This window comes from Schistocerca nitens, chromosome 4 (assembly GCF_023898315.1).
Source record: "Schistocerca nitens isolate TAMUIC-IGC-003100 chromosome 4, iqSchNite1.1, whole genome shotgun sequence".
NCBI classification, from domain to species: Eukaryota; Metazoa; Arthropoda; class Insecta; order Orthoptera; family Acrididae; genus Schistocerca; species Schistocerca nitens.
Genome location: NC_064617.1, coordinates 534372024 through 534385702, shown reverse-complemented (window position 1 = coordinate 534385702; position 13679 = coordinate 534372024).

The following is a 13679-nucleotide window of genomic DNA, read 5'->3' as shown; positions in this document are numbered from 1 at the left end:
AGCTGCATTGCCCGAGGTATTTGTATCTATCAAAAGGCTTCACAACGGATGATTCTTGGTTGAAAGTGATACATCTCATCAAAACCATTTCTGTACACTAAGAATTGTGGCCAGTATGCAGTAACAATACGCAGTAGACTCAGTTTGAGTTAGGATGTCAGTGTGGCGTAATGGGTGAAGACACCGCCGAACTGTGGAAGGAATTTCAAATGGATGGCGTAACAGAATGTAGAAACGTAATGAGGGTAATGACTCATGCATGCAATCCTAAAAATCGGTTCGCCTATCTTTTCAGAGCACATCAGGACAAGATTTATTCGACTAAACATAAGACGTTACCTACCCACCCTTACCCGGAGCTACAACTGCCAAACATATGCTGCACCACAGTGGGGTATAATGATAATGAAAAATGCGGCAAATAACAGAAAGATGACCATGAAGCAACGTCACTGTCTTCAATGCCAGATTTCTATAGAACTTGCTCAGATAATCATTCTGCTTAGGGTGGAATTACCCGCTATTTTCAGAAGAAGTGCAGAAAGTTAATGTGATTAAAGTAATTTAATACTCACAAGGAAAAAGTAATATACGAGTAAGATTTTGGTGACCACATATTCTCTGAGAGAAGCTAGCGACTTGCGTAGAAGCGAAAAAGCTCATTACTTCGCCTGAACACAGACTTGGAATTGTTACACTGAAGAGATTTCTTAATTTGTCTGTTGCCCTTTGGATGCAATACATCTGTGCAACACAAAGTTGAGTATTATACTTGTTCATTTTGTAATAAAACTCATTAATTCGATTTGTTTTCATGTTGTCTAGCGATCCGAAAAAGCAGGTTTCCTAGACACCTCATATTCGACGACTAGGCAGGATTTAACAAGAAAAACTCCTGAATTCCCGTGACTCAAACTAACCACAGTCAAGGGACTTTGGAGGCAAGACTGACCAAGACTGACAGGAGAGAGCTACTGAGTATCGATCTGTCATTGACTCACACAGAACATTGACTCCTCCAATGACGAGACGAACGAAGGGAAATTCACCACCCTGATAAAGAACAGTGGGGGAGGGGGGGGGGGCGAGGAGAACGAAACTGCTAAACAGACACAATCTGAGATAGTTCTGGGTTTCATTCTAAATTCACTCTCTGGGACTCTGATTCGGACAGCGTTGTGCTAAGATTCAAGCTTCCATTTTGACTTCATCCTAATATTAGTCATTCAGAGTTCATTCGGGACTTTTTGGTGACAATTCTGAGTTCGTGTTGAGCCCGTTCGGATTCACCTGGTGCTGATACTGAGAGTTCCACTGGAGATTTTGATGCGAGGTCACGCTAAGCGATATGCACGCTATTTTGCTCAGAGCATTCTGATTTCTCGTCCTGTGCTCTTATCAGTCTGTATCCCAAGCAGTATTCGGACTTTTAGTCTGATCCATGCATTCATCCTGATTACTGTTGTCTCTTTGTGATATTATCTCATTCTATTCCATGTCAGATGATCTTCCTTGCCGTCCGATGTTTCAATCTTTAAACATCCAACTGTTTTCTTGACATCCGACTTCAACTCCCAAATATCACATGGACCCCACCTCTGCTATCTACTTAATACAGACAGTAGACGCTGTGTGTGCACTGGAAACTGATGAGTGGCCGCTGTGGCTACTTTAATTCAGCTGCGTCGACATCTCGGTAGTGGTATTCTGTGGAGAGCAATTATGCAGGAGGTAAGGAACGAGAGACGATCTCAGCTGCTGTGAGATTCGCACGAAAAACCACACTTGAGGTGATGAGAGCTGCCAGCTGTCAACTAACGTCCCCGTAACACCACACTGACTCACCTGGAGATCGACATCATGTCACCTGCCCGTAACTTATATATGGTGAGATAAGTGGTAACCCCCCCCTCCTCCACCTCCACCACCGCCTCCTACATGCCCAGTTACTGATTCGAGCATTTTCCCAATCAAATTAGCCCTCAGAAATTTATAATGATTATTTATACTTTACGAAAATAAATATAAATTTTTCCTTGCTTCACTAATCTGTGTTTAGTACATTTTGAGCCCCTACATGGTGACATGTCGTTTCCATTTTCACTGGGCCCCAGGTTAGGACCATACCATTTACATCCCATATGATCTCAATTTCAATTCATTTTATTCCATTTTGGCGCCCAACATGGGGCCCTATCATACCAGTTACACATTTTACCACATTTTTGGCTCGCAGAATAGAACTATCACATTTGCATGTGATATCACACGTTATTTGTATCTCCAGTTTATAAAAATTATGTGTAAATGTACATGGAACACTGCAACATCAGTCATAAATCTGGATACATAAAATATTTCAACCCTTTCAAAACAGGCTGCGTCACAACAACAAAAGGCAAAATCCACGCCATAAAGACATAATATCCAACAATCCTCACACAAAACCATAAATCTCAAATATTACTATGAAACAGAACGGGAGTCAATATGGCTTCGCTACATTGGTACTGCAAAAGACCAGAAGCACTGGGGAACTACAGCTCTTATATTTCTAGAGAAGATGCACCTCCGCTTTACGGTTTAATGATGATGGCGGCCTTTTGAGTAAAATATTTTGTGGCAGACTGGTGCACAATTTCGATCTCCACGCGTGGAAACCCCTGAGCTGTGTTGCTATTAGGTGAACGAATCTGGTGGCTTACACGTCTGAGTCTGGAATGCTAGATTAACCAGGTAGGTAGGATACAAAACAATGGGATATACCCTATCCTTATTAGACATTTTAAATATTTATTTTACATTACAATAGAAAAGCCATAGTCACAGTACATAACATATTTCTTTTAAAAAAAAAAGAGGTTAAGTTACCGGTTTCAACGAACTACGTCGTCATTTTCAAATGTAATACATCGGTTGGAGAATATATAATGGGAATTATGATCATACATCTGACAACAATTACGAGAAATAATGAGATCAGGCAGCTGAGGCAATGGTGGCACAACCAAGTAACTACAATTTATGTCCCTGCTTGCCCAATAGTTCATTCCATGTCCTAACATAGAACAGATAAAACTACTCCACGGAAAAAATTGCCAAGGATTCTTGCAATGTGTCCTGCTGTGACATAACGATTGTATGGCTGATATAAATGCACAAGTCTGAAAATTAATGTTTTTTTCTTTATTGTATTTCCAATTCCCAACCTGGGGCGGGCTAGCAGCAGCATAGGCGGTGCTCTTCAGCCGAAAGACATTAGAAGTAGACGGGAAGACTTTTAAAACAATATACAGAGAAAACGTGGCGGAACATAGAAACAGAAAAGGCAGAACATAAGAGAAGAAAGCACACAAAAAGTGGCGACTGTGTAAAAATCTAAAAAAGTATTGTACACACAAAAACACACACTTTAATGATTAAAAGGCACCAGACAAAGTACAGCCAGAGCATAAAAAGTCGTAGAACGGTTAAAACAGACACTTGACGGAAGTGTAGCACAGAACAATCATGGACTATATACAGGTCGATCACACAATTAAAACCACATCACTGATGATGCTGTAGAACGGCACCTGACATAACACTAACGCAGCACACTTGATGATGAATAAAAAAACCTGGGAGGATCTGCCAGGGGTGGGGGACGAAGGAGAAGAGAAAGGAGGCGAGAAGGAGGGGAGAGAAAGGGGGATGAAGTGGGGGGCGCGTGGAAGGGAAGGGAAGGGACGAAAGAGGAATGAAAATTAAACAGATATATGTATATTTGATCATTATCATGGTGCAAACTTCCATGAGATAGACACATATAATAACATCACCGTAGGTGTATCAAGCACAGCAAGCTTCCATATAGAATGCAGCACATACTTTTACTATGTTCCGAAAAAAGGATCACAGAATACGCTGTTCTCTCATGTAGGACTAACTTGCTAACATAACATTGCTCCATTTGCCTGGTAACCCATTCTGTCACTAGAGGGCCTGAACGTAGTATAGAAACACAAGAAACACAACAGGACCTACATAATGTACAACAACAAGTGCTAGATGGCGCCACTGTCAATTTTTAACGAAACTAGACTCTAGTTGAAATATAAACACAAACCAAACACTGGTATACATTGTGAATCTTCAGGTTTTGGCGGCGCAAAGACTGCTCCATTAAGCTTCGAGTGTGCAGCCGCAAGAAATCTCCTTCTTCTTCTAATATTTCGGCTGTATACCGTCCAGCCATCTTCAGAGTGAGTCGCAAGACTGCCGCTCCAGTTTTTTTTTTTTTTTTTCCTTTATTGAATTTCAATTCCCCCCGAAGGGGGCGGGCTGGCAGCAGCTTAGCATGCCGCTCTTCAGCCTACAGACTTTGTTAGAAAGATGAAGAGATTAAATAATAAAAACAGGCGATTGCCGCTCCAGTGCTCGCTTCGTCCCTTTATACTCGTGTACCGCGCGACTGCGCATGCGGCCACAGATGCAAACGCACCAGAGACGTCGGTCGGCGGCAGAGACATGCATAATGCGCGAGTTGTATCTATGACTTCGCAGTCGATCTGTGTTGGCATATCGATATATCATTGTGAGCTGCACTGTGACGACGTCTTTATGAGTTTATTACAGCAAGTGCCGGATTCCATGATTTATCAAGATTGAAACCACTATCTCTGTTAATTAAATTCGTCGTCAAGCGAATTTCAATTGCCCCCTTCACTATCGAGTCTCAAAAGGATGATGTAGTTGCCAAAATTTCGACGTTGTCATACAACATACTTTGACCATTATCAATACAGTGCTCTGCCACTGCCGAATTGTTAGGTTGTAAAAGTCGTGTGTACCTCTGGTGTTCTGTACATCTTTCTTGGACAGTACGAGTTGTTTATCCGAAGTAAGAAAGGCCACATTCACATGGAATTTTGTAAACTCCAGATTTTCGGAGCAGCAAATCATCTTTGAAGGAGCCCACGAGTGCAGCTGTCTTGGGTGGAGGACGAAAAATCACTTTTATTTTGTGTCTGCCGAGAATCCATCCTATTTTTGATGAGAGGCTTCCCACATATGGCAGGAAGGCCATCGATTTAAAGGTTTCTTCACCTTCTTCTGCTTTCTTTGTGGCCTCTTTCGGTTTCATTTTCAGTGCCCTCTGTATTTGTTGTGGAGAGTACTCATTGACTCAAACACTCTTTGTAAGTGGGAATGTTCATCTTGCAGACTGCTTTCGTCAGAAATAATATGCACTCTGTGGGTCAAAGTTCAGAGAACACTCATTGTCTGGGCAGGATAGTGACAGCTATTTGCACGTAAATACAGATTGGTGTGCGTCGGCTTCCTATACACTTCATGTCCCAAAGTACCATCCTCTCTGCGCCGAACCAAAACATTCAAGAATGGAAGGCATCCCTCCTTTTCAATTTCCATTGTGAACTTTATTTGATCGTGGAGGGAGTTCAGATGTCTTAAGAAGTCTTGCAAGTTTTCTTCACCATGGGGCCAAACTACAAAGGTGTCATCAACATACCTCCAGAATACCGTGGATTTCAAGTCAGCAGATTCAAGCGCCTTCTACCCGAAGTCCTCCATAAATAAATTGGCCACCAGAGGAAATAAGGGACTACCCATGGCGACTCTCCGTCTGTTCAAAAAATTCGTTGTTAAATAAGAAATACGTGGAGGTCAGAACATGTTTAAATAAAGCTGAAATCTCTTTGTCAAAAGTTCTTTCAATAAGTTGTAGAGATTCTGGAAGGGGAACCTCCGTAAATAAAGCCACCACATCAAAACTAACTAATATATCAGACGGGTTCATTTTCAATGATTTCAGTTTACTAATGAAGTCAGCAGAGTTTCTTATGTGGTGAGTACATTTTCCCACAAGAGGCCTCAACAATGATGCCAGATGTTTGGCAACGTCATAGGTCGGAGAGCCTATGTTACTCACTATGGGGCGTAGAGGAACATCTTTCTTGTGGACCTATGGCAGTCCATAAAGTCTAGGAGGCACCAGACCACTTGGTTTCAATCTCCGAACTACTTCTGGTAGAAAGGGAGAATCATTCAGAAGCGAAACAGTTTTCTTCGCCACTTGATTAGTGGGATCCCTGCTGATCTTCCAGTACATGCTGTCACTCAATAAATTGTACATTTTATCATGGTATTCGTCCCGAGACAATAAAACAGTAGCATTACCTTTATCTGCTGGGAGTACCACCGTCTGAATATCCAGGCAAAGCTCGTGTAGAGTAGCCCTCTCTGCCACAGATATATTGTTCCTTTGTGGGCGAGCCTTCATAATTGCACGGCATGTTTCACGTCTTATTTCCTCTGCTGAATCCGAGGGAAGTGGTCGAACAGCTTCTTCAATGGATGTCTCCGTGCCTGTCCCTGCCCCCTCCTCCTCCTCCTCCTCCTCCTCCTCCTCCTACAGATACCTCCTCTCCCGTCCTGATCCCTCTCTTCTTCCGCCAACACTTTCCGGGTGCCCCCCCTCTCCCTCCTCACTCCTCGCCGTGACTCCGTCCTTATCTCCTCCCCCAGCCCTACCCTTCACACTGACATCTTTTCCCGCATCCCTGTCACCCGCTTTGGCCCCAATGCCTCCCTCACCCCTGACCTTCCCCGTCTCCCTCCCAGCAACCCCAACCCCTGCGTCGCCCACCGACCCTCACCGCCGTGATCACTCGGCTTAGTCGGACGATCACAGAGGAGGGAGTGTTGGCAGAGCGCAAGGCGCATCCCTGGTTGGAAGTACAGGCGGTCTGCTGCATTTTCAACTCAGCCGGCCCCACCTGCCTTATGCGCGTTTTTTTGGAACACGCCACCTCCATTGACCATCGCCTGAAGGAGGGTGCCCTCCTCTTCAACCAACACTACAAAGTCGACCCCTCCCGTTCCCCTCCTCAATCCCTCCGCTGCCAGAGGTGTCTGGACTACAGCGCGCATACAACATGTGAGTGCCACGAGGCCCCCATATGCCCAGACTGTAAACAAGCGCATTTCCTCTGGCAGTGCCCCAACCACCAGTCCCCTCCCTCCTGTAACACCTGTAATCTCCCACATCCCACGTACGCCCAAAAATGTAAAGCCCAACCCCCTCCCATCACTCCTGAACTCACCGTCCCTGTCCGCCCTCTGGACGCCCCCACCCCTCCTGGCAATTCCCTTCTTCCCCCCCCCCCCCCGCCGCTGAGGACATCATCAGGTTCCTCACCATCGTTCTACAAAATGTCCACCCTTTCCAGCGCCCACACCATCCAGCAGATATCCCTCGCCGCCCATTCCATCTTCCACCACAAAATGTATGCCACCTACTCCCACAACCAGGCCCATTTTACCTTATCCCGTCTAAATCCCTGTCATGGCGCGACAGCACTGTATCCTGTTCAACAACATCCGTTCCCTTCCCACCAACAAGTACCTCTTCATGCACACCCTTGCCACCCGCCACATGGATGCCTTCCTCCTCAATGAAACCTTTCTTCAGCCCCACCACACCATACACACCTCGCCCTACCTCCTACACCACTCCGATAATCCCTTCCCGATAGTGCGTGGCGGAGTTGCCATTGGTCACCAGCGCCAGAGCCCATTTCGGCTAGAACCTCTCCTTCCCAACTCCACCGAACACTTGATCCTTAGTCTCTTCTTCCTGTCCTTACCATCACCTGCACCACCATCTATGTCCACCCTCACGCCCCTATTCCTTTTGACTTCCTCTCCCACATTGGCCATACCTTCTCCTCCTACGTGATCGCCGCTGACCTCAACATTCATAGTCGTTCCGCCACCCAGTTACAGCGGTGGAATCGGTTCCTCTCCTCCCTCCAAGGTGACCTCATCCCCAATCCCCAGCACACCCGCCCTGAATCCAACTCCACTCCTGATGTCATCCCTTCCTCCACTAACCTCCTTGGGCACATAGCGGTGGATGTCCTGGACACCATTGGTAGTGACCATGTCCCTGTCCTCCTCACCATTTGAGATGGTCGTCGCCCCCGCCCCAACCCTCGTAATGAACCTCCCCCGAAGTATGTCCATGATCATTCCCGTGCCGACTGGAATGCCTACCGGGATACCCCATCTACCCAGGTCGATGGCCACCCCTTCACCAACCGCCACCCTGATGATATTACCCATGCCACCTCCTTTCTCCAGCAAACCTTGTCTGAGGCCGTGGACCCCCACAGGCTGTCCTCCTCCTCCATGAATCCAGCCATCTCTACTGTGCCTTCCTCCACACGCGTGACCCGGACACACTACGACGCCACCGGCAACTCCAGCAACACATCCGAAACTTGCTCATGGCTAAGAAACGCCGAGACTGGCGACAGACATGCACCCATTTAAATGCTACACTTCCTATAAACTCGTCCAAGTTCTGGTCAGCCTTCCGCCACTTTACCGGATCAACCCCCCCCCCCTACTATCCTCTCCTTCATGATAAATAACCCTTCCCTGAAAACCTTAGTAAGGCCAATCACTTTGCCTACTACCTCTCCAATGTCTTTACCATCCCTGACGATCCTCAGTTCGTTTACCCCCTTTTCCCGGATGTCCGCGATCGAACTGACACCACTGTCCCTCCCCTCGCACCTGGTTTCCAGTACTTGGACAACATTGCGCACACCGAACTCAATGCCCTTATCACTACATGGGATCTCATCGTTACACTCCGCACAAAAGGCAACACCACCCCTGGTCACGATCGTGTCACCTATTGCCACCTTCGTGAAGCTCCTGCCTCTTTCCTCTCCACCCTGGCCAGGCTCTATAATGTAGTCCTGTCCACCGGCTACTACCCCGACCTGTGGAAAACCTCCCGTATCCTGATGTTCCTTAAACCCGATAAACTGCCGTCTGCTGTCTCCTCCTACGATCCCATCAGCCTTACCTCGGTCTTCAGCAAGGTCCTGGAGTCCATCCTAACCCAACGCATCCACCAGCATCTCTGCCAGCACCGCCTCCTTCCCATTACCCAGAGTGGCTTTCGGCCGTCCTTCTCTTCTGATGACCTCCTTCACCTCACTCATCTCCTCTCCGAACAGCTTAATTCCCGTTGCTCTGCTATCTTCCTCTCTTGAACTTGAACGAGCCTATGACCACGTGTGACATTCCAGTCTCCTCTTCAAGCTCCAAACCTTCGCCCTTTCTATTAACTACATCTGTCTGATCGGCTCCTTTCTTTCCCAACGTCCTTCCTACGTCACCATCCATAACACGGATTCCTACACCTTTTTCCCCTCCGCCGGTGTGCCCCAAGGTTCCGTCCTCTCCCCTCTTCTGTACCTTTTGTATCAGACATGCCACCGCCTTCATCCCCCATCCACCTTCTCCAGTACGCCGATGACACCGCCTTCCTTGCCCTCGCCCCCAACCTGCAGCACTCCCAACACCTTCTCCAATCCTATCTTGACTGGTTCACCACTTGGTGCAACCAGTGGTTGCTTAAGGTCAATCCTTCCAAAACCCAGGCGATCATTGTAGGCAAAACCACCCCTTCCTTCCGCCTCCTCGATTTCTATATCACCATCTATGGCTGTCCTATCGCCCTCACCCCCACCCTTAAGTACCTTGGCGTCACCCACCTCCGGACAATCCAAGCCAAGGCACGCTCTCAATTCCGTCTACTCAAGCTCCTTTCTGGCCGTACATGGGGTCTGGACTCCTCCACCATCTTCCATACCTATAAATCCCTCATTCGCCCTATCCTTTGCTACGCCCACCCTGCCTGGATCTCCGGACCCCCTACCTTTTACAAATCCCTTCAGATCCTAGAATGCCATGCTCTTCACCTCACCTATCACATCCGTCTCCCCTCCCCCATGCGGATCCTGTACGACCTTAATCCGTTCCCCCACCTCCTCCTTTTCCTCGAACGGATACAGATCCTCTACACCTCCCGTAAACTCGATCCTCCTCACCCGCTGGTCTCTCCCATCCTCTCCCGCTCCCGTCCGCTGCTGCGCCTGTATTTCCATGTCCCACCTGCTCTCCATCTCTCCACTCTCCATACCCTCTCTCAAGGTGACTTCCGCCAGCTCCCCATCCCTGATGGTGCCATCCTCCCCTCCATCTACCCCTCCTACCAACTTCGATCCTCCCTCCCTCTTCCTGTGTTTGTTCCTATGGGCACCCTCTCTCCCTTCTCTCCCCCTCCCTTTCTCCCCACTTCTCCCCCGGTCTTCCCCTACCCCCATACCTCCATTCCTCCTACCCTCTCCTCTGCCATTGGCATCTTTGATCTCCCCTCTCCCTCCCCCACCCCCTTCTTCCCCTCTTGGCAGGTCCCTGGACTCGCACCCGTTACGTGGACATTCGCGCGCCGGAGATCATCGCCAGGTGTTTGTGTGTTCCGTCGTGTTCGTGCTCAAGTGTTCCAGTGTTTATTCGTTTGTGCTCCAACGTTCGCGTGTGCCATCTATCATCTTTGTGCGTGTCCACGTGCCTGAACATTCTTATCTTGAACTCTGCGCCGGTGAACAGCTCCGTGAGTTTTAATTTTGTATGTCTACGTCTGTATATCCATCCTGTCTGTTCTACGATTGTCTCCTTTTGTATCTTTTTTATCTGTGGCCGAAGAGCGGCGTAATATACCGCTGCCGGCCTACCTGTATCAGATGTGAAATTAACAATAAAGGAAAAAAACTGGTGGGGCAGTCTTGCGACTCACTCTGAAGATGGCTGGACGGTAAACAACCGAAATATTAGAAGAAGAAGGAGATTTCTTGCGGCTGCACACCCGAAACTTAATGGAGCACTTGTATGCATTGTTTACAGCTTTAAAATTAGATAGCACAGCATAGTCGATAAGGTATGGTAACAAACAAAGTTTCGTCTCAGTACAGTATTATATCAACCAAAATACTGTTGTGCACACATTACAAAATGCGAATCCCATGCTTCCTATTAAGGTGTTCTTTGTTACAGTCTTTCACACAGACAATTATAAGAACAAATTAAAATTCTATTTACCAGATATAATAACTGTGTATCGCTTCAAAACACTACATATCACAAGCATATATATACTTTCAATTAAACTTTTATTTTTATTATGCATTTCATCTACAAAATCTCTTTCATATCCATTATCACTGGTAATCTGTTTCAAAATTTGTAATTCTATTTTAATATCTACTTCCGGAAGTGGCGTTTTTGAAAACCTGTAGGTCATAGAATTAAAAAAACTTCTTTTGTAATTTTCAGGGTGACAGGATGTTCCATTTATAATCACATCACTGTTTGTTGGTTTCCTGCAGATGCTGTACGAATGGGAATCACCTAATTTCTTAATAGTTAGGTCAAGAAAATTCAAAGAATTGTCTTTTTCTAACTCTAGAGTAAACTGCATACTTTGGTTCATTTCATTAATACTGTCTTTAACACTTACCAGGTCTTGCTCTGTATCACTTGTCACTTGTAGTAACTTGGTTGTGCCATCATTGCCTCGGTTGCCTGCTCTCATAATTTCTCGCAATTGTTGTCAGACGTATGGTCATAATTCCCATTATATATTCACCAACTGAACCAGTAATGTACCCCCCTTTTCTTTAAAAAAAAGGGGGGTACATTACTGGTGACTATGGCTTCGATATTGTAGTGTCGAATAAACATTTAACTTATATTTAGTCACACTCCTTACGACAATTATGTCTTAATATAGAAAATTAGATATAGTGAAAATTCCTGAAGTGAAGACGCAGGAAGAATATACCTCAAGGTGTGCAGAATAACATCCCTGAAGTTTGGAAGGTAATAGAGGGATACTGGGCGAGGTGAAGCTATGAGAGTGAGTCATGAGACTTGCTTGGATAGCTCAGTCGGTAGACCACATGGCTGCGAAAAATAAAGTTCTCAACTTTTGAGTCCTTGCCCGCACACAGTTTTAATCCAACAGGAAGTTTCAAATCAGCACACACTCTGCTGCAGACCGAACATTCATTTTGAAGACTATTCTTTGAAGTTTAACTTACAAGGTTTTAGAAAACTGTTTCCATTAACAGATCTAGAAACATTCCGTAAACTTCGAAGTGTTGGCCCCGTAGGGATGACTGGACAAAATTAAACTAATTTCAAAGTGCACGGAGGTGCTTAAGGAGTCGTTCTTTCCGCACTCCATGAATAAGTGGAACTGGAAGAAGACGCAATGAGAAGTACTCTGTGCCATGCACTACACTGTGGTTTCCTTAGAATAGATGCAGGACAGAGAAACCATTGGCACTACCTACGTCTATCAACCGGTTTTTTAAATTTGCTTTTGGTCACTGCCATTGCACATTGCAAATCATGCTCCAAATTCAGGGAATTCTTCGTTTTTGTTTTGATTGCTACCATAGTCGAAAATCCCCTTTCACGCCTTTAAATTGTACCTATTGGAGTCCGATTTCTTACTGTTTTATTTTCAGGTGTTAATGGGGACACATCGCCTACCTTTAACTGAAGTGTTGCAAGTTCCGATTAATGAAAATCTATTTTCAGTTTTCTGGCTTTGCTGACCTCAAGAAAATGAGTTTTCACTCGAATTTCACTCTCTGTAATAACGCTTCATTCGCTGCTAATGGCCCTAATATTCACTTGTCATTTATCCAAATCAAGAATATAGTTGCTAATAGAATTTATCACCGATACCAGCTGCCGCCTTATTTTAGCTGGACGTGGTCAGTTCTCATTGCTTGCATCCGTAACCACCAGCAATTATCTTTTGTAATTAATGCAGTTTTTTTGGCTCAAACAATGGGCGAACATCCGACTGGTGAAACGAAGAGCAAAACGTTTGGTTGCAACGCCCTTGAACCACAGGACGTGACGCGTCTAGTCAGCAGACCTTTACGTTAAGCTGTGGTCATTGCCCTAATTTATATAACTCTCTTCACAAAATCGTTTTACAAGCTGTGGCTTTCAGCGCATTACATCACGGATTAATCCTCTGATGTAAACCTTTCAGGCAATTATCGAATAAATATTAGTTTACCGCAGTAGTGATAAAGAAAAAAAAATTTAAAAATTGTTTTCATTTTTTAACTTCTACCCCACCGCCGCCGCCCTCCCCCTCCCCCCCCCCCTTCTCACAGGAATAATTACAACCAGTTTGGAAACCAGTGCTCTAGCACCAATGTCCTGCATACGGTTTACAAAATACTACACTGCGCAACAAAATTAAAGGATCACTTTTTCGAAATCCTATGGGCGGATGTAACGGAAAATGTAAACATTTATTTAAAAAATCATTACAGCGATATTTATTAATGTACAAATCTAAAATTTTCCATGTGTAAGGCAAAAGAGCTGTGTTTTAACGGAAAAGTATAATAAAATATGCAGGATTAATAATTTGCCGGAAATTTGAATTTTTAATTTTTTTATTGTCTTGTTTATAAAAATCCATAAACTCAAATACTAATCATACAATTTATCTGAAAATTTTATTGTAGTGTCCTGAGAAAGTTACAAGACCATTGAACTGCGGTTATAAATTTATGGTACAAATTGTATCGTAAACAGAGCTTTTAATTTTGTACGTCCAACATTAACTTTTTTTCTACGCACAATCATCTAAAAATCAGAATTTTATTGCAGAATCTTGTATTTTTTAGTTCCAGCGAGACAGCAACACGTTGCGAACAGTTCCTGAAAATTTCATAGCATTGGCGCATATGCCTTTTGAAAACAGGCTTCTAATAACGTAAAAA